Source organism: Aethalodelphis obliquidens, unplaced genomic scaffold (genome assembly GCF_003676395.1).
Source record: "Aethalodelphis obliquidens isolate GAN/ISIS:26980383/991018 unplaced genomic scaffold, ASM367639v1 scaffold166, whole genome shotgun sequence".
Classification (NCBI taxonomy): Eukaryota; Metazoa; Chordata; class Mammalia; order Artiodactyla; family Delphinidae; genus Aethalodelphis; species Aethalodelphis obliquidens.
The window spans coordinates 15,577-42,743 of record NW_020838110.1 but is presented as its reverse complement, the minus strand read 5'-3'; the positions used below and the strand labels follow the sequence as shown (position 1 = coordinate 42,743).

The 27,167-nt window shown below is 44.7% G+C and overlaps 1 protein-coding gene across 10 annotated transcripts in view; it reads right to left on the bottom strand.

Annotated features, from left to right (window-relative positions):
- Positions 1-27,167, bottom strand: part of TTYH1 (tweety family member 1) — a 58,933-nt gene that overhangs the window by 25,555 nt on the left and 6,211 nt on the right. For 7 of the 10 annotated variants that reach the window (XM_027099971.1, XM_027099972.1, XM_027099977.1 and 4 more), the window contains exons 2-3: positions 17,991-18,122; positions 3,766-3,875 (exon numbers count right to left, since the gene is read on the bottom strand). The gene's annotated coding sequence lies outside the window, so the exon portion shown is untranslated. Of the gene's footprint in view, positions 1-3,765; positions 3,876-3,988; positions 5,246-17,990; positions 18,123-27,167 lie in introns of those variants that run through there. The other 3 variants (XM_027099974.1, XM_027099973.1, XM_027099975.1) reach the window with 3 other exon arrangements.

Sequence of the window (27,167 nt, the reverse complement as noted above, 5' to 3'; positions counted from 1 at the left end):
AAGATGCAAAGTATTTACATGGGAAGGGGCTCAGAGTTTTCATACTCTCTTCTCTGAGGAGCACCACCCTCCCCAAATCTCCACGTGTTCACCAGCCCGGAAGCTCTCCGTTTAAACCCCTTCCGTTTGGGGTTTTATGGAGGCTTCGATACATAGGCAAGATTGATTAAATCACGGCCATTGGTGATCGATTCAACCTCCAGCCCCTCTCCACTCCCTGGTGGTTGGGGCTGGGGGGAGGGTGGTGAGACCGAAAGCTCCAACCCTCTAATCACATGGTTGGTTCTCCTGGCAACCAGCCCCACCCTCAGGTGCTTCCAAAAGCCATCTCATTAACAAATTCAGGGGCTATTGAAAGGGGTTTGTTAGGAATATCAAGACACCTTTATCACTCCTATCACTTAGGAAATTCCAAGGGTTTTAGGAGCTCTGTGACAGAAACAGGGAAAAAGACCAAATTATATTTCTTCCTATAAACCACAATATCACAGGTAGACAGTGAGCAGGGGTCCTGGGCTCAACCTATCATACAGTCCCATGTGTGGGACTTTTCCTCTTGAGTTAAGGCAAAGATGCTTTGCCTCCTTTGTTTCCTGCCCATTCTCACAGCTTGATTTCTCTAGTCTTCCCTTCCGTTCCAAAAGCTACCCAGTATCTTGGTAATAAATTCCTTCTTGGCCCAAACTAACCAGTTATTTTCTGTTGCTTGCAGACTGAGACTCTGAATTGATACACTACGAATCAGAGTACAATCACTGCTACTTTTACTAACTAACCTTACTTAAGGGTTCAGTATATATAAAATGTTTTCAGGCATTGATCAACATCTTACTCTGCTCTGGCTGCTCTAACAAAGAAGAGGCCAGGTGGCTTCTGGGCAACATTTATTTCTCACAGTTCTGGAGGCTGTCCAAGACCGAGGTGCTGCTAGATTCCATGTCTGGTGAGGGACCATTTTCTCTCTCCACCATATGAGGAAACCAGGACCCTCATCAGAATCCAACTATACTGTCACCCAGATCTCAGACTTCCCAGCCTCCAAAACTGTGAGCAATAAATGTTATTGCACTCTCTATAGCATTCTGTTAGAGCCGCCTGAACAGACTAAAACAGCACAGATGGCTCTTTGCCGTCGGGCTGTCCTGCACTGCCCTGCACATTGCAGGGTGCCTGGGAGCAACCCTGGCCTCCATTCGCCAGATGCCACAGCGTCACTCTCCAGTTGTGACAATCAAAAACATCTCCAGCATTTCCTGATGTCTGTACTTGGGACCCTTCTCTTATTACTGTGGATTCCATGAGCCTGTGGTAATTATCCAGAAGATTCCAGGGACTCTAATTACCCAGCTGGTTCTAGGAGCTCCTGGTACAATTACCCAGCTGGTGGTTCCTAAGACTATACCATGATCCCCTAGTTGCTTCTAGCTACTCTACATACTTCAGTGACTGTACATAATTATGGGCCAATTCCTAGAACCCTGCCATAATTAGCTGGCCTTTTATAGAAATCCAATCATAATTACCCAGACGATTTATTTACTAAGTAGAGTGCCATGGAAGCTTCTAGTATTTAAGCCCCTCTTCTGGGTACCAGGGACATAGACAATACACAATACAGATTCAGGGTTCTATCTGTCTCCCTCTGCAAGAATATAATATCCTCAAGGGCAGGGATTTTTGTTTGTTTACTGATGGACCTCAAGAACCTCAAACAGTGTCTGGCACACAGTAGAGGATCAGCAAATGCTTATTGAATGAAGACATGAATTTGTAGGATAGAAAAAACATTTTTCCGGGACTTTCCTGGTGGCACAGTGGTTAAGAATCCGCCTGCCAATTCAGGGGACAGGGGTTTGATGCCTGGTCCGGGAAGATCCCACATGTTGTGGAGCAACTAAGCCCGAGCGCCACAACTACTGAGCCTGCGCTTTAGAGCCCGTGAGCCACAACTACTGAAGCCCGCACGCCAAGAGCCCGTGCTCCGCAACGAGAAGCCACCGCAGTGAGGCGCCCGAGCACCGCAATGAAGAGTAGCCCCTGCTCACCGTAACTAGAGAAAGCCTGCACGCAGCAGCGAAGACCCAACGCAGCCTAAATAAACATTTTTCCTTCAACCTGGAAGGGAATTTCTCCACTGCGGCCACAAGAGGGAGCTCAAGATACAAGTTAATTCTTTGCAGCTCCAGGTGGGCGGTCTCTGCCCCTCAGCCTCCAGGACCAGGGCCAGGTGACCGCCCTCCCAGCCCCCCAACTCTCTCCAACGCCTCAACACATCCTTTCTCCTTGGGGAGCCTCCACCTCCCCTTCTGTACTGGGAGATGCAAATGCCTGGAATGAGCTGCTCTGAAGAGCAGAATGGACAGAAAATGCATGAACTTGAAGGAGCTTTAAAAACTACTGCCTGGGTCGAAACTCATCAAATGATATACATTAAACATGCACAAGTTTTTTAAAAAAATATCAATTACACCTCAATAAATCTGTTAATAAAGAAATAAAATTTAAAATGACACCGAACTATGTCGGAGAGCGGGTAATTTCCCCTGTACCCCTGTTGACTAATTGTGTCTGGACTAATAATAAAGTAGACACAAGGCAGATTAACAGGAGGAAAACAAATTTTAATTAGTTCGCACAGAGGACTCTTAGAAATAGGACCTCAGGGCTTCCCTCGTGGCGCAGTGGTTGGGAGTCCGCCTGCCGATGCAGGGGACGCGGTTCCTGCCCCGGTCCGGGAAGATCCCACGTGCCCCGGAGCGGCTGGGCCCGTGGGCCGTGGCCGCTGAGCCTGCGCGTCCGGAGCCTGTGCTCTGCAACGGGAGAGACCACAGCAGTGGGAGGCCTGCGTACCACAAAAAAAAAAAAAAAAAAAGGACCTAAGAAGTGGCTAAAGCCAGCAGCTTTTATACTTTTTAGACAAAGAATAAATTGGTGAGGAATTGACAGTACAAAGAAACTTCGGCTTTGGATGTTTAGTTGAAGAATCTAAAGAGTTTGGGCTTGGCTAGTAAATTAGTAAAGCAACAAGGTTTGTTTCTACAGGCTTTTTGGCTCCAAATTCCCTGTCTCTGAGGATAAGGGCGTCCTTCTACCTCCAGAGGCAGGAAGGGTACCTCTCGTATAAAAGACACTTTCAGGGAGACACAGGTCAGAGTGTCCTCACATCAGCTGCTCCTCCAGCAACTTTAACACAAAATAAACAACATGTCTATGGTGGCATATTTTGGGGTGGCCCGCCCTAGCCTCAACAACAACAGTGCAAATCCAACAGCAGTGCAAATCCATGAGGCTAGCACAAGAAACTTGAACATCCCAGTACAATCAACAAAATAAGAACAATCAAAGGAACCGACAATAATGCCATCTCCCAAGGCAGTAACGTGCTTTAGAAAAAACTTACCGGGCTCCCTGGTGGCGCAGGGGTTAAGAATCCACCTGCCAATGCAGGGGACACGGGTTCGAGTCCTGGTCTGGGAAGATCCCACATGCCGCGGAGCAACTAAGCCCGTGCGCCACAACTACTGAGCCTGCGCTCTAGCGCCCTTGAGCCACAGCTACTGAGCCCGCGTGCTGCAACTATTGAAGCCCAAGCACCTAGAGCCCGTGCTCTGCAACAAGAGAAGCCACCGCAATGAGAAGCCCGTGCACCGCAAGGAAGAGTAGCCCCCGCTCGCCGCAACTAGAGAAAGCCCGCGTGCAGCAACAAAGACCCAACGCAGCCAAAAATAAAAATAAATAAATTTATTAAAAAAAAACACAACTTACCGACCATATACTTCCTCGTTCCCAGAGAAGAAAACATGCTCATAGAGGTTATCATGCAGCAGAGTCACTGTGTCCGAATATCAGTGAATATGAAAGCAGGATGAGTTCCACTAAAAATCAAAGCAGAAATAGGAGATGACTACAGTTAACTAAGGTCATGAGGATGGGGTCCTGACCCAACAGGACTTGTATCCTTACAAGAGGAGGAAGAGACACCAGGTACCTATCTTTCTCCGTGTGCGGGCACAGAGGGTAGACCACACGAAGACACAGGTAGAAGACAGCTGGCTGTCTGCAAGCCACGGAGAGAAGCCTCAGGAGAAAGCAATCTTGCCGACACCTTGATTTCAGGCTCCAGGACTAAAGACAATAGATTTCTTTTAAGCCACCCAATCTGCAGCGGTCCCAGCAGACTAGTATAGGATGTAGATATCAAAGATCAGTGCAAATGCCAGCTCTGCTTTCAGCTCTCAGGGCTGTAGTAATTTCCTGTGGTTGTTTTAACAAATGACCACAGCCTTTGTGGCTCAGAAAAACACCAATGTATTGACTTACAGCTCTTGAGGCAAGAAGTGTAACATGGGTCTCGCTGGGCAGGGCCTCCTTCTGGAGGCTCCTGGGGAGAATCTGTTCCCGTGCCTTATTCCAGCCTCTAGAGACGCCTGTATTCCTTGACTCGTGGCCCCGTCCTTCATCTTCACGTCTCTCCCTGACTCTCCTGCCTCCTTCTTTTAATAAGTATCCTCGTGATTATGTGGAACCCACCTGGTTAATCTAGGCTCATCTCCCCACCTCAGGATCAGCTGAGTAGCAACCGTGATTCCACCTGCAACTTTAATAGCCTCTTGCACGTAATGGAACATATTTACGAGCTCTGGGACTTTGGAAGTGGACATCTTTGTGGGGGGAGCATTTTTCTGTGTACCACAATCTGCAAGAGGTCCCATCACCCGCACAGCTGCTGTGTGACCTTGTGAAGGGGATATTTCCCCTCTGGCCTCTCATTTCTTCCTCCGACCTGACAATAACCCTTTCAGTTGTATCAGGCAATTTTGAACAAATGATGGAATAAAAAGTGTCACAGACCCAGTGCAGACCTGGCAATTGCTTAACGAATGCTAACTATCCTTGTTATCATTAATGTTAAATATATAAATCGGACACTTGATTACATTTCCATCACCCTACCTGCAAACACCCCCACCCCTGCCCAGCATCCGCCAACCCAAAGCCTTGAGGCCCAGCTTCCTTCACTCCTCAACCATTTGAGCAGTGAAAGACCCAGCTGGCCTGAGTCTGCATGGAACTCCACTCCCCCTTTCCCACTTGAACTGAACTGAAATGGGATCTCGGAAGAGGGTCTGAGCGGAATGAGATGATGATGTTCACGAAAGGAACTGGTCCATCTCCTGGATTCTAGCAGCTCTCTGAAACATGGGAGACACAAACTCGCAACGTGCCCATCTCCCTGTGCCTGGTGGGGATCCAGCTACAGGAGAAACCTGGAGGAGAAGCAGAAACCGACCCCTAACCCAGCCCCAAAGCGTCCCACCACGTGGAGCCCATCGAAAGGCTGCAGGATGAGTTCAGGAGAGGAGGACTCTTACCCAGGATTTTGATATCTTAAAACAGCCTTTAATCCTGGATAAAACCCACCCCACACTCGTTAGGATGGCTACTATAAAATATACCCAGAAAATAACAAGTGTTGGATGATTCCACTTATATGAGGTTCCTAGAAGAGTCAAATTCATAGAAATAGAAGGTAGAATGGCGATTGACAGGGGATGGAGGAAGCGGGTGGGGCTTGGTTGTTTAATGTACAGAGTTTCAGTTTTGCAGGATGAAAATAGTCCTAGAGATGGATGGTGGTAACGGTTGTACAACAATGTAAATGTCCTTAATTCTACTGAACTGGACACTTATAAACGGTCATGATGGTACCTTTTATGTTATGTGTATTTTACCACAATAAAAAAATGGAAAAAAAGTGGATAAAAGGAGGCAAAGTACAGTGGTTCTCTCTGGAGTATAACTGATGGGTAATGCTTCTGTGCGTTGTTCTGTATTTTTTGAATATTCCACAACAGTCGTGAGTTTATCTGGAAATTTTTTTTTTTTTTGCCGAAGAGAAAACCACAAATGCTGGCTGATTTATTCACTTAGACTCTTAGCAGTCACTTTCCTGGGCCTATGTTGCGTTCTGGGGACAGAGATGAAGCAGCTTGTGAATTAGGGTAGGGGACAGATGTGGGAAATGTCGATATTATCTAGGCATTCTGTGATGTGGGATCTGACAGGAGGCAGCAGAGGGCGCTGCGGAGGAACGAAAAGGAAACTCCTACTTGAGTGAAAGGTTTGGGGTTGTGTTTGGGAAGGTGATGGGAATGGACACCAGTCTTAGAAGGGATCTTGGTACCGTATCTGTTCTCATTAAGCCTGTGCCTTCAGCGCCCTACAGGTAGCAATTACTTACGTATTTATTTTTGATTATCAGAGCATCACATACCAGTGGAGAAAAGAAACACTTTCATGAATGAAATTAAGACCATTAACTGTCCCAATATCCTGGGATAAACCACAATGGAAAAGAATATGAAAAAGAATGTATATACGTGTATAACTGAATCACTTTGTTGTACAGCAGAAATTAAAACAACATTGTAAGTCAACTCTACTTCAATAAAATAAATTTAAAAATAATAAATAAAAATTGATTGTACAATTTTCAAAATAAATCACAAGGAGAAACCTAGCTATTCCTTCAACAAATGTCTGACATCGAGCAGGTACCCAGGAAAGATCTATTCATTGGATGCAAAAAAAAAAAAAGAGCATTAATTGTCCATTTGGAAAAATAAAACAATTAGATTCCTAATTTACACCATATGCAAAAATTAACTCCAGTTGGATTGAGAAACTAAATGTGGAAAAGAATCTAGGAAACTCCTCCTCGGTCCTGGATGTTATAAAGTTATTCTTTGGATGTTATAAAGTTATTCTTCTATAGCATGTTCTACTTATTTAAACAACACAAAACACTTTTTTAAAAATGTATTTATTCATTTTTGGATGTGTTGGGTCTTCGTTGCTGCACACAGACACTTTCTCCAGTTGCAGCGGCACATGGGCTTCTCACTGCGGTGGCTTCTCTTGTTGAGGAGCCTGGGCCCTAGGCACACGGGCCTCAGTAGTTGCAGCGCGTGGGCTCAGCAGTTGTGGCTCGCGGGCTCTAGAGCGCAGGCTCAGTAGTTGTGGCGCACGGGCTTAGTTGCTCTGTGGCATGTGGGATCCTCCTGGACCAGGACTCAAACCCGCATCCCTTGCACTGGCAGGCAGATTCTTAACCACTGCGGCACCAGGGAATTCCCATAAATACTGTATTGACCTTGATATGATACCTAACAATACACTCTGGGGTCTTTCCTTACTGGTACGTAGCTTATTTTCAAATACATTTCTCCATCATCTTCTAATTTCCACAGTGGTCGATGAGAAGTCTGATGTGATTCTGAGCTAGGAACAATTACTTTAAAAAATTTACAGAGGAAGAAGCAGATGCACAAAGAGATTGATTAACTTGCTCAAAGTACAGAACTTATAACTAGCAGAGTCCAGAGCCATACATAGAAATCTAGTCTCTGGAATTGTATTCGATGATAATGCACTATATGCTTCCCTATACTTCCCATATTCTGTATGTATCTATTCATCTATCAGCATTCAAAAATATTTACTGAGGGCTTCCCTGGTGGCGCAGTGGTTGAGAGTCCGCCTGCCGATGCAGGGGACACTGGTTTGTGCCCCGGTCCGGGAAGATCCCACATGCCGTGGAGCGGCTGGGCCCGTGAACCACGGCCGCTGAGCCTGTGCATCTGGAGCCTGTGCTCCGCAACGCGAGAGGCCACAGCAGTGAGGGGCCCGCATACCGCAAAAAAAAAAAAAAAATTAAAAAAAATATATTTACTGAATATCTACTATGTGCCGGTTACTGTTCTAGATGCAAGGATACAATGGGAAACGCTACCAAAAAAAAAAAACCTCTAGAGATTAGAATAGCAATACATTCTAGAGGGAGACAGACAGTAAAGAATATTAGTAAGAAAATACATAACAAGGCTAGTGATACATGCTGAAGGAAAATTAAAAAACAGCAAAAGATAAATATACAATCTGGAGGTGGTGCAGCCGTTTTAGAAAGGATGGTGGTCTGGGAAGGTCTAAGTGAGAAGGAAACATTGGAGCAGGACTAGAGGACAGGACGTGGTGAGGAGCCACGTGCATCTCTGGCGGAAGAACATTCCAGGCAGAGAAAACGGCATGTGCAAAGGTCCTGAGGCAGAAGCATGCTTGGTGTGTTCTAGGCATAGCAAAGACACCCATGTGGCTGAAGCAGAGCCAGTGAGGAGATACAATGACAGAAGATGCAGAGCCCTGTAAGTCTGCCCGAGATGGCAAGCCCTGGAATGATTCTGAGCAGAGTGATACAAAGTGGCTAGTTCTGGTTGCATTTTATTGCCAAATTGTATTTTATTATCCGTGTGCTTTATTCCATGGAATCAGGCTTGTATTTTGGAGAAAGATCCCATTTTTAAAAAAATTTTTATTATTTATTTATTTATTTATTTTCCTTTTGGCCGCACCATGCAGCATGTGGGATCCTAGCTCCCCCACCAGGGATCTAACCTGTGCCCCTGCGGTGGAAGCACAGAGTCTTAACTACTGGACTGCCAGGGAAGTCCCCCCGCCACCCCGTTTTCTTTAAATTGAGATACAGCTGCCATATAATATTGTGTAAGTATTGTGTAAGGTGAACCACATACTGATTTGATACGTTTATACTGAAGTATGATTGCCATTGTAGCGCTGGCTAGCACCTCTGTTGTGTCACATAATTATAATTTCTTCTTGCAGTGGGAACATTCAAGATCTAGTGTCTTAGCAGGTTTAATGTTTAGAATACCGTTTTATCATCCATAATCACTATACTATGCATTAGATCTCCAGGACTTATCTACTAGTTGCAAGTTTGTATCCTTAAACAACATCTCCCTATTTCCCTCGTCACCACCATTCCACTCTCTGTTACTATTTCACTTTTTTTAGATTCCACATATAAGCGATATCATACAGTATTTGTCTTTCTCAGTCTTACTAATCTCACCTAATATAATGCCCTCAAGATCCAACCATCGTGTTATGGCAAATGGTAGGACTTCATTTTTTCTGGTAGCTGAGTAGTATTCATATATACAGCACATCTTTTTTTTTTTAATAAGTGATTTTATTTAATTTTGGTCGAACCACATGGCTTGCGGGATCTTAGTTCCCCGACTAGGGATTGAACCCGGGCCCTCAGCAGTGAAAGTGCAGAGTCCTAAGCAGTGGGCCACCAGGGAAGTCCCACACCACATCTTTATCCATTCATCCATTGATGGACACTTAGGTTGTTTCCATATCTTGTGCATGTTGTGAATAATGCTGCAATGAACACAGGAGTGCAGATAACTCTTCAGATCGGGTTTTCGTCTCCTTTGGATAAATACCCGGAGATGGGATTGCTGGATCCCATGGTAGTTCTATTTTTAGTTTTTTGAGGAACAAGAGATTTGGTTTTCATGAATGGACTGGTGTATTATATATATGGAAAGAGTGCCAACCATTTCAGGAGAACTGCCTTCAGTCCCCTTGTGGACATCCCGGTGTGGACACCCAGACATCATTCTTGCGCCTCCATTCCGAGGGCTGGTAATTGGGAACGGGTGACGTACCCCTCAGACCTTCCCTCTCAAAGGAGACAGACCAGGGTCTTCCTTGGCAGCCTCCTCCCGGCTCTGGGGACTGGAGGTCGACAGTGAGCGTCTCTCCCTGTGAAGACCTCTACTACTGCTCTGCTCAGCGAGGCCTCCGCCCAAAGCCAAAGTCCTATTTTATCCCATAATTTCCCAGGAATAATAAAGCGTTCCATAGGGATCAGCTTTTGGCTAGCTTTTCTCGGTTGCCTCGTCATCATTTCTGTAAGATCCACCTTTTTCCTTCAACAGATTTTTACTCGCAAGGAAATGACTTCCAAGAATGACAGCCATAATGCTGGCTAGTCATTTTCTCTCATCTAGATCTGCCCAAACTCCAGAACCGAGCTTGGCCGGCATCCCTAGTGCTTTGGCAGCCATGGCTGTGTCCGCCCTCCCCTATCTGCCGGGCTTGGCCCCAATTCTGGGAGGAACTGTTAAGTTTAACGGGGTGACACTGCTGCTTGGTTGAGATTAGACCACATGGGGGAGGTTAAAAATGAGTAGGGGAAGAAAGACAAATACCATATGATATTACTTATATGTGGAATCTAAAATATGCCACAAATGCACCTGTCTAAGAAACAGAAAACAGACTCACAGACATAGAGAACAGACTTGCGGTTGCCAAGCGGGAGGGGGTGTGGGGGAGGGATGGATTGAGAGTTTGGGATTAGCAGATGCAAACTATTGCATATAGAATGGGTAAACAAGGTCCTACTGTATAGCCCAGGGAACTATATTCAATATCTTGGGATAAACCATAATGGAAAAGAATTAAAAGAATGTTAGAAACCCAAACCAAACAAATAATGAGTCGGCAGGGGAGGTTAGGGGGCTCTTGCAATAATCCAGGTGACAGCTGACGTGGTTCAGACCAGGGTTGTGTTAGCAGAAGTGGTGAGGTGAGATTGCAGTTCTGCAATTCTCTCTCTCTCTCTTCCTTCTCTCCATCCCTCCCTCTGCTCTCTCTTCCCCTTAACGGGACTCCAGTTACACATATGTTGGACCTTTTTAGCATGTCCCATACTTGTCTCATGCCCTTTATTTTATTAATTGAGGTAAGTCATGCCCTCTTCTGAATATTTATTCTTCAGTCTCTCTGTACCTCTGTCTGGGTAGGTCTCTGAGACCTATGTCTCAGGTCACTCTTTCTCTCTTCAGCTGAGTCCAATTTGCTGTTAACCCCATAGTTGAGTTCACAGTTTCAGTAACTACATGTTTCAATTCTAGAATTTGTATTTATGTTTTCATATTTTCTAGTTCTTTGTTGAAATTTCCCATCTTGCCATTTATTTGTACATAGTGGTTATAATTATTTGAAGCCCAACGTGGTCTATTTCTATGACATACTTTTCCCCCCTCTGGGTTCTTTGGGCTAATCTTAACCACCTGATGCCTTATTGCTTTTGATTATGTGCCAAAAATTGCGTGTGATGTTTTTGGGGATACTCTGCCACTCTGTACGGTTGTTCTCCTCCAGAGAGGATATATTTTTGCTTGGACTAAAGACCAGTCCTTTTCACTTTTTATAACTGGGTTTCTCCCCTTCTGAGGTCTTGCTAATGCCCAGATCACCTTCATCCCAGGATGTGACCCTTCAGGGATGTTTATGGGGTACTTCCTCCTGATGGACCCTTCTGCCTGATGCCCTCAATTTGAAAATATTGTTTAATGCGATGGCCCAAAGTTCCACCCAGCTTTTCAGTCTCTTCTCTGCTGCTTTTACTTTTAGTAGCAGCAAACTGTCAGTGTAAACCTATCCCCAAGTGATAAATCCCCCTCTCTTGGTTTCCTTCCCCTTTTGTAACTTGGAACCATAAACTCTGTCTGCTTTGGAAGCTCTCCAAGGCTGACAAACAGATGTTCTCTATGCTTTTTCTCTGTTTTTGTTTGTTTTGTTTTATTTTTTTGCAGTGGGAAGTTTAATCTAAAACAACACAGTCAGACATTTCTGGGAACCAAACTTCCATCAGCATTTCTTTTCAGCCTAGTTTCCATTCTTGAAACCGTGCGTTTTTAAAAAACCCTTACAGCTATCACCCTACCCCAAGCAACTCAAGTCTTCCCTGGAGGGCAAGAGCTCCTTAACTGGTCTATACACACGGTTTTGTTTTAATAACTATAAAAATGTCCATTTATGTTATATATTATTGCTAAATATAGTATCACAATAATAGGTGAGAACATAGGGTCCTCCCAGGTTGAAATCCAGCTCCAACACTTATCTGACGCACAGCACTAATCACCCTGGTTGCCCCTCTGAGCCTCCCTGTCCTCATCTATAAAACAGATCGACTCCTCTACTGAATCTTGTGAGAATTAAGAAAACTGTCCATATGGAGGACTCAGAACGGTGACTGGCACATAACAGGTGCTCAGAAAATGTGAGTTCTTATGTTTATTGCCTCCTCCGATTCTGTCTCCATGAAGTGGCCGTATATATATCTTAGACAAAAATCTGATCATGCCAGGCTTACGTTGAAAACCTTTCCCGTTGGGCTTCCCTGGTGGCGCAGTGGTTGACAGTCCGCCTGCCGATGCAGAGGACACGGGTTCGTGCCCCGTTCTGGGAAGATCCCACATGCCGTGGAGCGGCTGGGCCCGTGAACCATGGCCGCTGAGCCTGCGCGTCCGGAGCCTGTGCTCCGCAACGGAAGAGGCCACAGCAGTGAGGGGCCCGCGTACCGCAAAAAAAAAAAAAACAAAAAACAAAAAACCTTTCCCATTATCCTGAAGATCAAATCCCAAATCTTTACGTCGCCTTTTACAAAGCCCTGCACATTCAATCCCTATGGAAGCATCTCCTCAATGTCCTCCAATTTCCAGTGCTTTGGGAATTGTGTCTACTTCTGAGAACTTGCAAAATTATTTCCTGACTCAGGGCTAGAGTCAGGATTCTGCCTAGATTCTCCTCAACTCTCAGCTCTGCTGACAGTTCCTCCATCCTCACACTCCTACTTAAGCTCAGCATCATGGGGGGGCCTTCCCCGAGGTCTGCACTCAAGGTCAAGTCCCCTTTTGACACAGAGTCATAGCCACTGTTTCCCTTGGGGCGCCTACGACGTGAGCAGCTATGGCTTACCACGCACCACACTTTCATGGCTTCTCCTATATTGTGTTATCACTGCCCCACAGCTGCCCCACAAGACACTGTATACCAGACTTTCTTACACCCAGCTGTGGACTCGTGATGAATTCTCATCAATGGAATGAGAGCAGAGGTGATACCTGTCACTTCAGGATTTTTTAAAAAAAGAAATGATGTGGGACTTCCCTGGTGGCGCAGTGGTTAAGAATCCGCCTGCCAATGCAGGGGACACGGATTCGAGCCCTGGTCCGGGAAGATCCCACATGCCGCAGAGCAACTAAGCCGGCGCGCCACAACTACTGAGTGCATGCCACAACTACTGAAGCCCACGTGCCTAGAGCCCGTGCTCCGCAACAAGAGAAGCCACCGCAATGAGAAACCCGCACACCGCAACGAAGAGTAGCCCCCGCTCGCCACAACTAGAGAGAGCCCGCGCGCAGCAACGAAGACCCAACGCAGCCAAAAATAAATAACTTAATTTAAAAAAAAGAAGAAGAAAGAAATGGATGCGTCATTTTCACTCTCTCATTCTCCTTCCCCTCTCTGGTAGCAGAGTACTCCAAGATCTTAGTGGGTGCTGGGGCCAAAAGTTGGAAGAATCCTGGGAGCATGTGTCACCCCATGGAGGAACTCCAACTGCCGAGCTGGGGGCACCCGTACTGAAGGGTTACATGAGCGAGAAGTAAGACATTCCACTGAGACAAACTACTGAGCTTTTGAGGTTGATGTGTGGGGGAAAAAAAATCTAGTGTTCCTAGAGGTTAGATATCACCCCTGCAATCACATGATTTTTGGAGACCTTTGACGTGTGTCTTCCTCATTAGACCGGGAGCTCCATTAATTTGCATATTCCAAATGTTCGGCACAGACTCAGGTCCTTAAGAGACACCCAATAAATAGGTATTTGTTGAAACAACAAAAAAGGAAAGTCGCCGGCTCACACCTCCCTAGGAAGGCGACTCGCTTCAGGCCCCACGTTCTACATGAGACAGAGCCGGCATCACAGTATCATTTACGTCTAACTCCTGTCAGTGCTCAGAGTCCCCCTCACACCCTAGGGCCAGCCTTGCCAATCTGGATGCGGTGTTTGGATGGGAGATTCAAGTCGGGCATGAGTGTGGTTGGACCAGTCCTCCTCTCCCACACCCCCAGTCAAGGGAAGGAGGAACTAGGTCATGTGGATGAACTTTCCGTTAAACCACTTAGTAAGAAAACCACAAGATGGTTCGGATTGAGTCTCTGACCACCACAGCCCGTACATCTGTCCGTTGGCAAGGCTGAGTCTTGGGCAGGCAGCATCGTGCCTGCCGTGTTTACTTTTTGGTTTTCCATTGGTGAGTTCTGACATGGCAGGAGGGGATCTCTGGGCTGGGGGACCAGGATGCTGAAAATCCAGGTCCTTCCCTAGACCATAGTCCTGGTTGGATCGATGCCATGGGACCTTAGCCTATGATTCAAGGGGGAGCAGAGACTATGGAAAGAAGGTATTGTCTACCCAAGCCTCAGGCTCCCCTGCCCCGGCCTTGAACCAGGGGCTTAGGGGCTTAATCAGATATGGATTCTGAGTGAAGAATGGAGCCCTTTAAACCTGGATTTCTCTACTAGGCCACAAGAGAGGAGGGAGAGGAGGCCACAATCTTGAGTCTGGGCCACAAGATTTGGGTACGAGAGAGTAAGTCTGTGTCCTAAAGTGCTAAGGTCTACACTGGGTCAATGCAGTCGACTCTCACCCGCAGAGCCGGAACTGGGTAAGAAAAGGCTGGAATGGTGAGCGTATTTGCGGAGTGCTTTTGGAGTCTAAACTCTCAAGTGCTTGGACTCCGTGAGATCATAGTTCCCTGACCAGGGCTCGAACTCGTGCCCCCTGCACTGGAAGCATGCAGTCTTAACCACTGGGTCACCGGGGGAGCCCCGTGAGGCTCTAGATTTGATCGCCTTCTAGAAAGCTACTCTAGAGTCATTTTCCTGGGTGATCCAGACTCGGTGTCAGACCAGAAGAATTCCAGGACCCTCTGGGGCTGGGAGCTGTCCAGGTCTGATGAATTCTGTCTGGATAGAGATGGAAATCCGGAGCTCTGGGATAAAGATGTCACCAGAATCACCCAACTACACGGGAGCAGACAATTCAGGCCTTCGCCACAGTCACTACGGCAGCTGAAGCCACGGCTGGCGATTTCAGGTTGGACGCCTATCCAGAGGTTGCCCAGTCTCAGGTCCCGCCCGTCGTGTTCGGATCAAGGGGGAAATGAATGGGCCACGTGGAGCCCTTCACAGAGACAAGAACAGAGGGTGAGGGAGGTGAGGAACCAACCCCCCTTCACACGGCCACCCCCCTGTCCTCTGGTTGCTCGTGACATCTACCTTCAGCTTAGCCAGCACTGGGCGGGTTTCTGGAGAGAACGTGGAAATGCATGCCTTTAATGTTCTTCAGAACTCCCGTGTAGCTGGTTCCTTCTAGTACCGAGGCGCCCATCAGCTCCGATGGTGCATCAGCCGGAGGGGTCATAATGACAGGCTCCTTTGCTATCCACGCTCCCGGGAGGCGGCTGCCCACAAGGAGCTTTATTGTCTGGTCTCCCTTGCATCTGCTTGTGACTGTAGTAAGTAAATATAGCCAAGAAAGTTGGGCAGAAATAACGTGTATCACTTCCAGGCCAGCGACTTACAGGTGGACATACCCTTTCTGCTTTCTCTTTCTCTTTCCTTTGGTTGGAAGCAGAGGACACTGTTGCCCACGAGGATGGTGGGGCCACAGATGGAAGAGGCTGATGTTCCTGAGACCTCCTAAGACAGGAAATTCAAATCCTTCCCAGGAAGACCCACATTGGTCATGAGGAAGCAACAGACTCCCTTTGTGTTAAGACACTGGTATTTCAGGGTTGACCTGTTACAGTGGTGACTGTTACCCCTCTTTCATATCACAATGGTAGTTAAATAATTGATGAGTAGCTAAGTAATTGATTGATTCTAACCCCTCATTGGATGGAAGCTCTGCTGAGCACAGGGACCGTATCTGTTTTGTTCACTTCTGTATCCCAAACACCAAGCGCATGACAGGAAATGACGAAATATTGGTCAACTGGCTTCTGAAGAAAGGGAGCTCACAAAACTCACATTTATGAAAGTTTATGGGGAAAGGGACTTGTCCAAGGTTGTTGTAGGAGACAGAGGAAGATCTCATTCCGTCTGACTTCTCAGCCCACGCTCCGCACTTCTTTCAATATCTTAACAGCCAAGTTTCCACTACACACCTACTCAGAGTGGCCAAGACCCAAAACACTGACACCAAAGGCTGGCGAGGACGTGGGGCAACAGAAACTCGCATTCATTGCTGGTGGGAAACGCAAAAGGGGACATTTTGACCATTTCGCAGTTTCTTACCAAACTCAACCTGCTTACTACCATATGACCCAGCAGTTGTGCTCCTTGGTATTTACTTAAATGAACTGAAAAGTTATGTGACCACCTAGAGGGGTGGGATAGGGAGGGTGGGAGGGAGGGAGACGCAAGAGGGAAGAGCTTTGGGAACATAACGTATATGTACAACTGATTCACTTTGTTTTATAAAGCAGAAACTAACACACCATTGTAAAGCAATTATACTCCAATGAAGATGTTAAAAAAAAAAACAGAAAAGTTATTTCCACACAAAACCCTGCACACAGATGTTTAAAGCAGCTGCTTTTTCATAACTGCCAAAACTTGGAAGCAACCGAGATGCTGTTCAGCAGGTGAACAGCTAAAAAAACCGTGGTCCGTCCACAATGGAATATTATTCAGTGCTAAAAAGCTACGAGCTATCAAGCCATGGAAAAACATGGAGGAACTTGAAATGCTTATCACCAAGTGGAAGGAGTCAATCTGAAAAGGCTACAGGCCGCATGATTCCAACTCTATGACAGTCTGGAAAAGGAAAGACGATGGATACAGTAAAAAGATCAGCTGTTGCCAGGGGTTAGGAAGGAGGGAAGCATGAACAGGTAGAGCAGAGAGGAATTTCAGGGCAGTGAAACTACTCTGTACGATACTGCAGTGGTGGACGCATGGCATTATACGTTTGTCCAAACACATGAAACGTACAACACCAAGAGTGAGCCCTCTTACGCTAATACGTATAAAATAGATAACTAATAAGAACCTGCTGTATTAAAAAAAAAACAATTCAGAAAAAAAGAAAAAGAGTGAGCCCCCATGTAAACTACGGGCTTTGGGTGGTTATGATGTGTCGATGTGAGTTCATCAGTTGTAACACGTGTACCACGCTGGTGCCAGCGTGTTGATAATGCGGGAGGCTGTGCATGTCTGGGGGCGGGGGGTGGACGGGAAACCTTGGTATCTTCTGCTTCAGCAGTTGTGGCTCACAGGCTCAGTAGTTGTGGCGCACGGGCTTAGCTGCTCCACGGCATGTGGGATCCTCCCAGACCAGGGCTCGAACCCTTGTCCCCTGCATTGACAGGCGGATTCTTAACCACTGTGCCACCAGGGAAGGCCCCTCTTCTGCCCAATTTTGCTGTGATCCTAAAACTAGTCTAAGAAATAAAATTCATTTGCGAAAAGAACCAAATTACCCATCTGACCTTGACGGTGGGTCGCGGATGGTGTTTCAGATAAGTGAGCAGCGGTTTGCTTGCAAAGCTACTGAAACATCTGTTATGCTAAGAAGCAGCCCTCACTGCTGATGGGGGTGGCGGTGAGAAGGACAAAGCTCAAGGAAAGGAGTTACTTCCCTTTTTCTGAGAAAATCAACAGGAAAACCGAGACATACTTGGGGTTAAGCTTCCGCACATCCTACCCTGCATGTCTGTCTGTCGAGTTGGGCTCCACTGCCTACCTGTCTGTCGAGTTGGGTTGTTTCGGTTCCTCTGTTTGCACGTGCTGGCCTGCCTCGCTCTGTCCCCTCATCCTCCTTGGAGAGCTTCCCTTGGCGATCAGCATGCCTGGGCTGCTTTCTCCCCGGGCTCTGTGATTCTGCCCTTGCAAGGACTTTCGGATGCTAATGATGGATGGTGACCATCAATCCTCCTGGGAACAATGGGCTCCCACTGATACCCCAGGCTTGTGATGACCTGTGAGCATGGCCAGCTAACCCCAGTCCTCTGTGGGGCTCAGACGGGCTGTTTTAAGCTTTTTACCCAGGTAGTCACATGTATGGGAGGTCCACCTTAGGTTCTTGGGGACACAGAGAGGCCCTCCAGACTCAGTGGGAGAGAAGGACACGGACAGAGACAGAGAGAGAGGAAAAAAAAGGAGAGACAGAGAATTTGCATAAAGTCAGACTAAGCGAGACAGAAGAGAGGAAGAGCCAGAGACAGATGTACTGACTGAAGGAGGCCTCTACTTACTTCAGGCACCGAGGGAGTGTTTAGAGACGCTCCATCAAGCGTGGCGGCCGCTACCCACAGGTGTCTGTGGATCAATCTACACAAAGCCAGTCTCAGCCACCATGTGCTTCAATTATAAAACACACCCGGGACCTGGAAGACACAGTAAAAAGAAAGAGCGTGAGCTATGTCGTTGGTCATTTTTTACACTGCAAAGATAACGTTTTAAAACAGATTGGGTTAAATGAAACATAGGTATAATTACTTTCCATCAGTTTCTTTTTAGTGTGGACCTTTAAAAACACACATGTGGCAGTACTTGCGGTTGATATTGTATTTTAATTGGAAAGTGCTGGTTTAGGGAGCTGGCTGGCCACCTTAACACCCCACACTCTTCGCAAAGGGGACTCAAAGGAAAATGGGCATCTTCCCTGAAGCAGATGCTCAGACAGTCTCCGGAGAGCATATGACCAAGAGGCATCACTCAGAGACCTGGTGGGACTTATCCTTTCTGTCCTAAGAGAGATGAGCTAACGTTCCAGGTCTTGCTTAGCAGACCGTGGCTTTTCTGGCTTCCCTTGAACTTGGTGACTTCAGTCACTGAAGACATCTCCAGTCACAATGGTTTTTCTGCCAACGGCCTCTCGTGTCCTTGGATCCTAATGAGTTTTGGACCCTGACTTCATGGTCATGGGGGGCCGGAACAGTGCAGAACACAAAAACAATAAACTGGACATAAGATAAATCTATCCAGATTGAAGTACTCAGAAAAGAAAATGGAAACCCAAAGGAAAATTCTAAGAGACTTGTGGCATCGATTTGATACATTAAATATTGCACCTTGATTACCACTGCAGCATTAACTAACACATCCATCCCATCACACAGTTGCCATTTCTCTTTTCCTTTGTGCCGAGAACAAGATCTAGTCTCTTAGCAACTATGAAGTCTAGAGTACGGTATTGTTGTCTATAACTACCATGCTATATATTAGATCCCCAGAACTTCTTCATCTTACAACTGCAAGCTGGTACCCTTTGGCCAGCATATCCCCATTTTCCCCCCCCAGCCCTTAAAAAACAATCATTCTACCCTCTATTTCTACGAGCTGGCTTCTTTTAGATGCCCTATAGAAGTAAGATCGTACAACATTTGTCCTTCTCTGTCTGATTTACTTCACTCAGCATGATGCCCTCAGGGCTCATCCTTCCTTTTCCAAATGGTAGGATTTCTTTCTTTCTCATGGCTGAATAATATACCACTTATAAATATACCACATCTTCTTTAACCGTTCATCTGTTGAGTGACACTTAGGTTGCTTCCATATCTTGGCTATTATGAATAACGCTGCAATGAACATGGGAATTCAGAAATCTCTTAGAGATTCTGTTTTCATTTCCTTTAGATATATACTCAGAAGTGGGATTGCTGGGTCATATGGTAGTTCTATTTTTAATTTTTTGAGGAAGATCTATACTGTTTTCTATATCCCATTTTGGAATTCGAGCAAAGTCTTGATTTCAAAGCCCAACTAAGGATATTACGTGATAAAATATTACAAACTAATCTTGTCAAGAATCCTTAATAAAAATGAGCAAATAATATAGTTATATAATAACAATACTATTTTATAACCAAGTGGGATTTATACCTTGTATGCAGAATGACTTAACATTTAAAAATACATCAGGGGGGGCTTCCCTGGTGGCGCAGTGGTTGAGATGCAGGGGACAAGGGTTCGAGCTCTGGTCCGGGAAGATCCCACGTGCCGCAGAGCAACTAAGCCCGTGCGTCACAACTACTGAGACCGCATGCTACAACTACTGAAGCCCACGTGCCTAGAGCCCATGCTCCACAACAAGAGAAGCCACCACAACGAGAAGCCCGTGCACTGCAACGAAGAGTAGCCCCCGCTCGCCACAACTAGAGAAAGCCCAGGCACAGCAATGAAGACCCAACACAGCCAAAAAAAACCATAAAATAAAAAACCCACATCACTATAACTTTCCTCATTGACAGAGGAAAAAAGAGGTAAATTATATGCAGAACATATGACAGATGCAGAACACATTTAAGAAAATTAAATGGCCATTCACAGTAAAGGAAACAAAACAGAACAAAAAAATACAAACTACCGTAAAATAGGAAATTTCTTAATCTGGTAAAGAAGATGTAAGTAGCCCTACAAAAAGCATCATATTAAACGGTGAAATCTTGATGTCATCATTTATATTCATTAGCGATTCCAGCCAGTACAAAAAAGCAAGAAAAAGGGATGAAAGCCATAAGTATTGGAAACAAAGTAATACAAACTGTCACTGAAAATAGAATATACTGTTGTATATATAAAAAATCCAAGAGACTATACAAACTATCAAAATTAATAAATGAATTTTGCAAGGCTGCTATATAGAAGGTCCACAAAAACCCAACCATGTTTCTTCATAACAGCAAAACGAAAAACAAAGGGGGGGTAGAAATAAAATTTAAAAAACCAATGACATACACAATAATCTAAAAACATGTAATTAAAGCAATAAATCTAAGAAAGGATGTGTAAGACCACCACACTGAACTACAAAACATATTGAGAGAAACTCAGAAGTCCTAAATTTTAAATAGAGCGTAGAAAGACTCAACATTGTAAAGATGTTGATAGTGCCAAAAGGAGTCTGTGAATTTGATGAAATTTCAATCAAAACCCAGGGGAAAACTAAAACAGAGTTACCATATGATCCAGCAATCCCACTCCTGGGCATGTATCTGGAAAAGATGAAAACTCAAAACTCAAAACTCAAAAAGATGCATGCACCCCTGTGTTCATAGCAGCACTATTCACAATAGCCAAGATATGGAAGCAACCTAAATGTCCATTGACAGAGGAATGGATAAAGAAGATGTGGTACATATATGCAATGGAATATTACTCAGCCATAAAAAAGAATGAAATAATGCCATTTGCAGCAACATGGATGGACCTAGAGATCGTCATACTAAATGAAGTAAGTTAGACATAGAAAGACAAATATCATATGATACCACTTACATGCAGAATCTAAAAAATGATACGAATGAACTTATTTACAAAACAGAAACAGACTCACAGACAAAAACAAACTTCTGGTTACCAAAGGGGAACGGGTGGGGAGAGGGACAAATTAGGAGTCTGAGATTAGCAGATACGAACTGCTATGTACATATAAAACCCAGGGAGTTTTTTTTTCTTAGACATACCGAGGGCCAAAATTATTCAATGATATCTTGAAAAAGAAGAACAAAGCTGGAAGACGCACACTCCTAGGTGTCATGAAGCTAGAGTGTCTGGATCCATGTGATATGGCTGCACAGATACACGAACTATACATTAGAACAGAACAGAAAGGCTGGTAACAGATGCGTTCAGTCTCCTGCTATATGACACAGGATATCCAGGAGCTCAATGAGGACAGGATGGTCCTTCCAATGAATTGTGCTTGTATCAATCGGATTTCCACATGAAAAATGTTTGTGGACTCTTAGCACACAACATACACACACACCATTATTTCCCAAGGACTAAAGATATAAATCTAGAAAGTACATATAGGGCTTCCCTGGTGGCGCAGAGGTTGAGAGTCCACCTGCCGATGCAGGGGACACGGGCTCGTGCCCCGGTCCGGGAAGATCCCACATGTCCCGGAGCGGCTGGGCCCATGAGCCATGGCCGCTGAGCCTGCGCGTCCGGAGCCTGTGCTCCGCAACGGGAGAGGCCACAGCAGTGAGAGGCCCGCGTACCGCAAAAAAAAAAAAAAGTACATATATAGTTCTGGGAGGAATACACAGGAAGCTTCTTCACATTTTGCAGCAGCACTAAATATAAAATAAAAATTAGATACACTGGACTACAATAAGATTCAGAAATTCTATTCTTCAAAATGCCCCAATAAGAAAGTAAACCCCAGCTAGACCAGGAATAATCACAATGAACATATCTGATAAAGGACTCACATGCATAATAAGAAAAAGAGAAAGCTTCCTATTGTTTAGTAAAAAAGTCAACCCAATTTTCTGAAATGAGAAAATGACTCAAATAGACATTTCACAAAAATAAAATGAATATTCAAATGACCAAACACCACAGTCATTAGAGAAATGCAAAGTGAAACCACAAAGGTACCACCACCCATCACAGCGTGGCTAAAATAAAAAGATGCAAAATTGGAGGGGTTGGTGAGGATGTGGAATAACCAGACACTCAGATTAATTAATTAATCCGTATTGATTAAATTAATACAGTCACTTTGAAAAACGTTCAGCAGTACCTACTAAAGTTGAATAAATGCACAGCGTAACACACAGCAGTTACACTTGTAGGTTTATTCCAGCAAAAAATGCACAGATATGTTCATCACTTCACACGTATTAAGAAATTCAAAGCAGGACTCTCCATCGTAACCTAAACCAGAAGCTAAGCAAATGCCTGTTTACACGAGGATGGATACGCTCATTGTGGTGATTGACACAGTAGAATTCTCCAGAGCAACAACAGCTGAAGGTCCAGAGCTCCCTGCATGACTATGGACACATCTTACAAACATCTGGTTGCACAGAAGCCACACACACACACACAGAGCGCAGAGAAGTTTCATGTTGACGTAAAGAACCAAAACAAGCAAATTTAACCCATGCTGTTAGAAGTTAGTGTAGGCATTACCTTTGGAGAGAAGCTACCGGAAAACATGAGAGTGCTCAACTTGTGAAAATTCAACAAGCGGTGCATTCGATATGTGCACTTTTGGTTTTTTTGGGCCACGCCGCACGGCATGTGGGATCTTTTTTTTTTTTTTTTTTTTTTTTTTTTTGCGGTACGCGGGCCTCTCACTGTTGTGGCCTCTCCCATTGCGGAGCACAGGCTCCGGATGCGCAGGCTCAGCGGCCATGGCTCACGGGCCCAGCCGCTCCGCGGCATGTGGGATCTTCCCGGACCGGGGCACGAACCCACGTCCCCTGCATCGGCAGGCGGACTCTCAACCACTGCGCCACCAGGGAAGCCCGCATGTGAGATCTTGATTCCCCCACCGGGGATCTGCATTCGGGATCTTAGTTCCACAGCCAGGGATCAAACCCATGCCCCCTGCAGTGGAGGCGCAGTGTCTTAACCACTAGACCACCAGGACGTCCCTGATATGTGCACTTTTAATCTAGTACACATCAATAAAAGTCAACACACACACACACACACCCTGAGATACATCAGAGGAAAACTGCTGAACCCCAAAGACAAAATCTTAAACGCACTGAAAGAAAAAGGATACATTACTTTCAAAGGAACAACGAGAAGAGTTACAGTTCATTTGCAACAAAAATGATTAATACCATATTTAAGCGCTAAAAAAAAAAGAAAACTGCCAACCTAGAACTCTACAAGAGAAAACTTCAATATTGGCGGTGAAATACAGACATTCTGGCAATGAAAAATTGTATTATTCACCAACAGATGGGCACCAAAAGAATGGAAGTTTCAGGCAAAAGGAGAATAATCCCAGTAGAAACAGAGACATGCAGGAGGGAAGGAAGAACCACGGAAAGGGTAAATATTTGAGTAAAGATAGGAATTTCGAAGGATGATTCCATCGTTAATGAATTAATAGAACATTAGCCCACATTTACTCTGTATTTGATTTCAAAAATCATTTTGACCTGTATTGAGCCTTGGGCATGAATGCTCTCCAGTTGGAGACCCATGTGTCAGAAGGATGCAAAGGTTGGGGGCCTTACTGTGAATAGTGAGGGATGACAGCTCCACATCAACTTCCGGAAAGAAAAACCCAGAATGACTGCCCTGATGGACCTGCTGGCCTAGGAGGAAGCTGTAGATGCTAATTCTTGAGCATATATATATATAAATTTATTTATTTTTGGCTGCGTTGGGTCTTTGTTGCCGCACACGGGCTTTCTCTACTTGTGGTGAGCAGGGGCTACTCTTTGTTGCGGTGCACAGGCGTCTCATTGCGGTGGCTTCTCCTGTTGTGAAGCACGGGTTCTAGGTGCACAGGCTTCAGTAGTTGTGGTTCGCTAGCTCTAGAAGGCAGCCTCAGAAGTTGTGGCGCACGGGCTTAGTTGCTCCACGGCATGTGGGATCTTCCCGGACCAGGGCTTGAACCCCTGTCCCCTGAATTGGCAGGCGGATTCTCAACCACTGCACCACCAGGAAAGTCCCTGTAGATGTTAATTCTTTTAGCCCTTCTTTTCCTAAGTAGTCAGCCTGTCCCCATATCCTCCTTGCATATGCCCTTCAGGTACGATGGGAATAGTAATTAGGATCCAACGAGGAAAACAGAAACTCTTCTCTGTATTTAAAACAGCGAGAACTAAATCCAAATGTTACTCTGAATTGGATCCTTGCACAGGAAAAGAACATTAGTGAAAAAACGTATTAATTCCAAATAAAGTCTGTACTAGTTAATGATTGAATCAATGTTAATTGCTTGTTTTTGACAGATGTACTACGGTTATGCGAAACATTAACATTAGGGGAAACTGGGTGAAGGGCATATGGGATTTTTCTGTGTCTTTGCAACTTTTCTGCAAATCTAAAATTACGACAAGGTAGGTTTTTTAAAAAAATAAGTTAGCAAAGATCTAAACAAACATTTCTCCAAAGAAGACATAAAGATGGCCAACAGGCACATGAAAAGATATTCAACATCGCTAATTATTACAGAAATGTAACTCAAAACTACAATGAGGTATCACCTGTCAGAATGGCTGTCATCACACATATATATGGAATCTAAAAAAAAAAATGGTTCTGAAGAACCTAGGGACAGGACAGGAATAAAGATGCAGACGTAGAGAATGGACTTGAGGATATGGGGAGGGGGAAGGGTAAGCTGGGATGAAGGGAGAGAGTAGCACGGACATATATACACTACCAAATGTAAAACAGATAGCTAGTGGGAAGCAGCTGCATAGCACAGGGAGATCAGCTCGGTGCTTTGTGACCACCTAGAGGGGAGGGTGGGAGGGAGACGCAAGAGGGAGGAGATACGGGGATAAATGTATGTGTATAGCTGATTCACTTTGTTATACAGCAGAAACTAACACAATATTGTAAAGTAATTATACTCCAATAAAGATGTTAAAAAAGAAAGAAAGAAAAGAATGGCTATCATCAAAAAATCTATGAATAATAAATGCTGGAGAGGGTGTGAAGAAAAGGGAACACTCCTACACTGTTGGTGGGAATGTAAATTGGTGCAGTCACTATGGAGAACAGTATGGTGGTTCCTTAAAAAACTAAAATAGAACTACCATATGATCCAGCAATCCCACTCCTGGGCATATATCTGGAAAAGATGAAAACTCTAACTTGAAAAGATACGTGCACCCCAATGTTCACTGAAGCACTATTCCCAATAGGCAAGATAGGGAAGTAACCTAAGAGTCCATGACAGATGAATAGATAAAGAAGATGTGGTACATATATGCAATGGAATATTACCCAGTCATAAAAACGAATGAAATAATGCCATTTGCAGCAACATAGGTGGATCTAGAGATTATCATACTAAGTGAAGTCAGACAGAAAAAGACAAATATTATATCACTTACATGTGGAATCTAAAAAACAGTACAAATGAACTTATTTACAAAACAGAAACAGATTCACAGACATAGAAAACAAACTTATGGTTACCAAAGGCAAAAGGAGGAGAGGGATAAATTAGAAGTATGGGATTAACAGATACACACTATCATATATTAAATAGATAAACAAGGATTTGCTGTATAGCACAGGGAAGTCTAGTAATAACCTATAGTGGAAAAGAATTGAGAAAAAAGAATACGTGAGTAACACCCACATATTCTTTTTCCATATATATATATATATATATATATATATATATATATATATATAAAACCAAATCACTTTGCTGTACGCCTGAAACTAACACAATATTGTAAATCAACTACACTTCAATAAAAAAATAAGTTAGCAGATACATATTTTCTAAAAAGAAAAGAAGGATCAATGGTGTTGACTGCAATAAAAATGCACAAAATGCACAGTGAGAGTTGTGAGGTTCTGTTTTATTTGGGGACATACTGAGGACTGTTGCCCAAGAGACAGCCTCTCAGAGAGCTCTGAGGAGCTGCTCCGATATCAGCATCTATGTGATTTTGGGGAAGGCGTACATGCCGTCAAGCACACATCTCTGTAGAAAGCTGCTGCTACTCATGAGGAACAGATACCTTAGTTAATGACTTTAGTGCTTTTCTAAGTACGAGAAGATGCAAGAAATTGGGTTCATAAAATCTTCTCCTGAAAATATCTAACTCTCTGAAGGCCTGTTCTGCCAGCTTTCCCAGAGCACAGAGTGCCTCATTCCAGATCCCTGCCTTGAACACCCTTCAGGGTATGTCGAAAGTGAGTAACTCCAGTGACTAATGACTCAATCCTTGTAGAGCCAGATAGAAAGTGACATTCTCTGGTTGGCAGTGATCACCTGGGACCAAGGAGTAGCGACCATAAAAATAAAATAGCCAGTTTCCTTGGCAGCAAAATGGTTTATTTGGGAATCGCAGAAAATTGCTATTTGGGACAGGCCAGCTATGGTGGATCACAGGCAAGTCTAAAGAGATAAAAGGGAGGTCACCTCTTATCGGGTTTTAGGAGGAAACGGGGAAGGACTGTTTTGAACAGAAATTCACTGAAGAACAAGAGTTAGACGTTTGACATTTTCTCATTGGCTGGAAGCAGTGGTTAGAGCATTGTTGCTGGGGCATGGAAGGATCTTCCTTCTTTTTCTTAAAGCAGGGGATGAAATTCCCATGTAATTAATGTCCTCCCTTGTCTAAATAATTCTCGTCTTCCTTCTCCGTACTGGGAGTGCAGGTTGCACCAAGTGCTACATGCCTGAGAGTTCCCCTTTCAGGGCTTCCCGGCTCCATTTTAAATGAGGTTACTTTGCTTATTTTCACAAAGGGAACAAGGAATCTTGGTGGCGATGGAAATCTTGACTATGATGGTGGTTTCACAACTACCAGAGCTCATTGAATTGTACATATTTAATGGATGCAGTTGGCTGTCTGCAAATTATCCTTCAATAAACCTGATAAAAGCCACTAATGAAGATGAGAGAGAGAGAGAGAGAGAAAGAGAGAGAGAAGAGAGAGAGAGAGAGAGAGAGAGAGAGAGAGAGAGAGAGAGAGAGA